This window comes from Peromyscus californicus, unplaced genomic scaffold (genome assembly GCF_007827085.1).
Source record: "Peromyscus californicus insignis strain IS unplaced genomic scaffold, ASM782708v3 Scaffold_4__1_contigs__length_199733344, whole genome shotgun sequence".
NCBI classification, from domain to species: domain Eukaryota; kingdom Metazoa; phylum Chordata; class Mammalia; order Rodentia; family Cricetidae; genus Peromyscus; species Peromyscus californicus.
The window spans coordinates 163,168,748-163,173,317 of NW_026294562.1; the positions used below are offsets into that span (position 1 = coordinate 163,168,748).

General features: G+C 48.7%; 1 pseudogene; it reads right to left on the reverse strand.

Moving 5' to 3' along the window:
* Positions 1-2,468: 2,468 nt before the first annotated feature.
* LOC128124025 (pyrroline-5-carboxylate reductase 1, mitochondrial-like) lies at positions 2,469-4,112 on the reverse strand (annotated as a pseudogene).
* Positions 4,113-4,570: the final 458 nt, after the last annotated feature.

The window sequence follows — 4,570 nt, forward strand, 5'->3', positions numbered from 1 at the left end:
AAAGCACCCAGAGAGGCGGCCGAGCGGAGGCCTGACTCCAGCCGGTGTCCGAGCTGCCTTCACCCTTCAGAATTCACGTGCATTTGCCTCCTCCTGATGGCTCCTGACAATGACATCATCCCTGTGGCTGCTGGTGCCTTCAGCACCTGCCGAAATTCCTCTACACAGCTACACTTGGCATTACTCTTTCCAAGTTCTCTCTGCATTTTATTGTTCGTCTGTATTTTAGCGGCAGGTCCTTTCAGCGTCTGTTATCCTGTGTGTCCGTCAGGTGTTCGCACTTGCTGGGGCTCAGGGTTCCACAGGATCAGCCGATCACGGCAGACAGAGCAGGAGAAGGTAGAGCCAGCAGCGGAGACTAGAGCAAAGCCAAGCCCAGGTCTTGCTCCTAGAGGCCTGCTTTCTCCAGCCAGGTCCCTCCCCTGCCTTCTGCCATCACGTAAGCTCATCACAGACTCAATTCAGGGATCCTCGGGACCCAGCCTCTCCTCAGATGAAGCCAAGCTCCATACATGAGCTTTGTATATTGGTTCTTCTCTTCCTCTTATTGTTTGGAAGGAGTCTGAACTGAGAATGTTCCTGAAGGAATTAATTCCCTGTTAGAACTGGCTGCCTAGGGAAGTGTTTCCCTAGGCAGCATGCAGGGGCTGAGGCAACTGTGATTTAAGGGGGGCTAGGCTCCATCCTGAGCTGCCTACAGAACTTGGGCAGTGTTTGCCATGTGGTACTGGTTGTGCAGGCATGGAAGATGCAGAAGTGAGAGGGTCTTGCAGGTTTGCACCAAGGATCCAGAAAGCCACCGAGGGTAGGCATTGTGTTACAGGGTCAAATTCCCAGCAAGGAGGGTCTGAGACGCCCTAGCAAATGCTGTGACGGTGAAGCCCATATGGCAGTAGAAACCACAGGATGTGGATGATGCCAAGAATGTGGACATTTAAGAGGGCAACTGTAGGCATGGGATGGAGCTGGCCCAAGAGAGAGTCTGTGTGTGCTGCTAGTGACGGAGCTAGAAGGGTGGAACTGCCCAGGCACAGTGATGCTCAGATGATTTCATCACCATTTCCAGTCCAGACAAGGAGCTACAGGGTGTGATTTTGGTTTCTGTCTTGCTTTGGTGGCATTGTATAAACGAGGTGTGGAATAGAGTATTTGTTTAACTATGTAAAGATGTGTTGCATTTATTTGTGTTGCAGTATGATCATTCAACTATGTAAAGATGTGTTGCATTTGTTTATGCTGCATTTGTTCAACTATGTAAAGATGTGTTGCATTTGTTCAGCTATGTAGAGATGGGTTGCTGTTACACCTTGCCTGCACCTGACTGGTCTAACAAAAAGCTGAACAGCCAATAGCTAGGCAGAGGAGGAATAGGTGGGGCTGGTGGGCAGAGAGAACAGGGGAGTCAGCCAGCCAGACACGGAGGACACAGGAAAGCAGGATGGACAGTACATAGATGAGGTAAACGAGCCTCAGGGCAGCACGTAGATTAACAGAAATGGTTAATGCAAGTTTTTAAAAAAAGCTAACTGGAAACAAGCCTAAGCCAAAGCTGATCATTCATAATTAGTATTAAGTCTCTGTGTCATGATTTGTGACCTGGCAGTCCAAGAAAGCTGGCTACGTGGAAGAATGCAATTTATTTTTATTTTTATTTTGCAGGGCCTTATAGTTAAGAGCTTGCCTGATTCTCAGAAGAGTTTGCACTTTTGAATAATTTTGTAAATGTTTTTTTTTCACTTCTTTTTTTGTTTTTTTGTTTTTTTTCCGAGACAGGGTTTCTCTGTGTAGTGTTTGGAGCCTGTCCTGGAACTTGCTTTGTAGACCAGCCTGGCCTAAAACTCACAGAGATCCGCCTGCCTCTGCCTCCCGAGTGCTGGGATTAAAGGCGTGAGCCACCACTGCCCATTGTTTTTTGTTTTTTTTCTGTGTAGCCCAGGCCGTCCTGGAACTTGATCTGTAGAGCAGGCTGGCCTTGAACTTAGAGATTCACCTGCCTCTGCCTTGCGTTCTGGGATTAAAGGCGTGAGCCACCAGTACCTACCTTCAACTTTGTAATTGTTAAGACTGAGACTTTTAGAGATGAACTAAATTAATTTTGCCTAAGGAGAGGAACATGGTACTTTAGGGACCAGGGTGGAGTGTGTTGGAGTGTGTGTGTGTGTGTGTGTGTGTGTGTGTGTGTGTGTGTGTGTGTGTGATATGTGTATGTTTATGCATGGACATGGAGAGGCCAGAGGTCAATGTTGGTATTTTCCTCTAGTATTCTCTACTTTTTAAATTTTATTTCATAACCTCACCTACCAACAACCTCACCTACCAACAACCTCACTACCATTCCCTTTCTCTTTATTCAGTCCAGACCCCAAACCATGAACTGCCAACACCCACCTACACACAGCCTCCTCTACCAGCAGCCTATAGTTTGGGGCAGCACGGGTGAATGAATGTGAAAGACAAACATGTGGAAGCTAACAGGTCCAGAGTGGAGTGGTAGTTTCCGAGCCTATGAGGAAGTGGGGGACAGGAAGATGGAGGCAGCAAGGTTAACAAGTACAAGGACACGATGTGAAGGGGGAGTGACTTCTAGTGCTCTGTAGCGTAGTAGGATAATTGACAAGACTTAATTGTAGGCTGGGTGGTGGTGGTGGTGGCGGCCGGCGGTGGCGGCAGCGGCGGCGGCGCACGCCTTTAATCCCAGCACTCAGGAGGGATCTCTGTGAGTTCGAAGCCAGCCTGGTCTACAGAGTGAGATCCAGGACAGGCTCCAAAACTACACAGAGAAACCCTGTCTCGAAAAACCAAAAAAAAAAAAAAAAAAAAAAAAAAGAAGTTAATTGTATACTTCCAAGTAGTGAGGATCGAGGATATTGTTCCCAACACAAGCAATGAAGGTCGGAGGCCACAGATACACAGTCACTGTGATTACCCCAGCTGTGTGCCTGCATGTTGTATCTTTACCCAACCATAGCCTTCCCTGGGTCATGCTGGCTCAGGTAGTCCTTTTCTGTCTGGGCAACTGTGTCCTCTGTCATTAGCTGCCTCCTCCAATTCTGGTCTCCGGTTGGTCCCTCCCTTGCTTCAGTGGCCTGGTCCCAGGAGTTCTTGCATCTCTCACCCACTCCTTTGCTAGGGTGCAAACTAGTTTGTATTCATTTTATATATATATATATATATATATATATATATATATATATATATATATATATATATATATTCTTGCTTGCTGAGGTCAGGCTGCAGGGCTTAACATAGGCGGAAGAAGACAGAGAGGCCCCAGCAGAGGGGTCCAGTTTCACATTGTCCAGTAGAATCTTTTTGAAGGCAGCAGAGGAGAGGGTTTTCTGACCAGTCATGGTCTGCAGCTCCTGTGTGCAGATGCAGGAGGCCTCCACAGGATTGATAAGCAGGGAGCAAAAAGCCTCCACTTTGCAGCACACACAAGGCATGGATGGTGGCCCCACCAGGAGAGCAGACACTATCCTTGAGCTGCCAAGGATGCTGTTCTGAGTCTAGTAGCATCTTGGCTGCCCCCAGGAGGGCCTGGGCCCCAAGGCAGACTGTCAGGCCCCTTGACAACTCCATTTTCACACCAATCATCCGCCAGAGCATCCAGGGCTTGAAAGCATAGGCAGGGCCGCTGCCACTGAGCCCTGTGACAACTGAGCCCTGTGACAGCATTGGTCAAATCTCCCTCCACTTCTGTCCAGAAGTCCACACTGCCCATGAGCCACTCTCTGAGCTGGCCATCCTCCACCTGAGCGTGAGTGCATGTGGCATGCACAGTAACCCCCTCCTGCACAGCAACTGGGGTGTCAGCCACACAGTGGATGATTTTGGAAGCTGTCAGCTTCTTTTCAGTGGAGTTGATGATGACATCTGCCACAGAGAGCACCATGATGGGCCTGACCTCAATGTCAGCACCAACTTCATCAGGATGAACGGATGATATGTGGCTTCACAGCCAGGAAGAGCACATCACTGTGGCACACTGTCTCTCTGTTGTGGGGTGTCAGGTTCACCCCCATCCTCCAGAGGGCAGAGACTGTGGCTCGGTCCACGGCCGGGGAGCTGGCCATTATCTCGTGAGCAATCAGAACACCGGCTGCTGTGAAGTCCTCTGCTTTTTTTCTCCTTTTTTTATAGCAGGGTATGTAGTCCAGGTTAGCTTTGAACTCTTAATCTTCCACTCGAGCTTCTCAAGTGCTGGGATAATGTGTGACAGTCAACATTACAAGTTCCATTTTTTTTTTTTTTGAAGATAGTAGCTCGATATGTTGCCCAGACAGACTTTAACTTCCAGACTCAGGGCATGTTCCCACGTCAACCCCCTCACACACACACCACCTGGCTGACTCAGTTCTTCACTTTCTTCTCTCCTTGCTTGAAGTTTATGCCCTGGGACTTTCTAGCTCAAAAACACACAGACTATCCCAATAGCAGGCCCTTGCCCACAGAAAGGCCAGCCTAAGGTTCAGTCAGGAAGGGAACATCACTTATAACTGGGGACCTCCATTTGTCTTCAGGTACCAGCCCAAAACAGGGTGGATTCTAGACCTCCACCTCTTCAGCT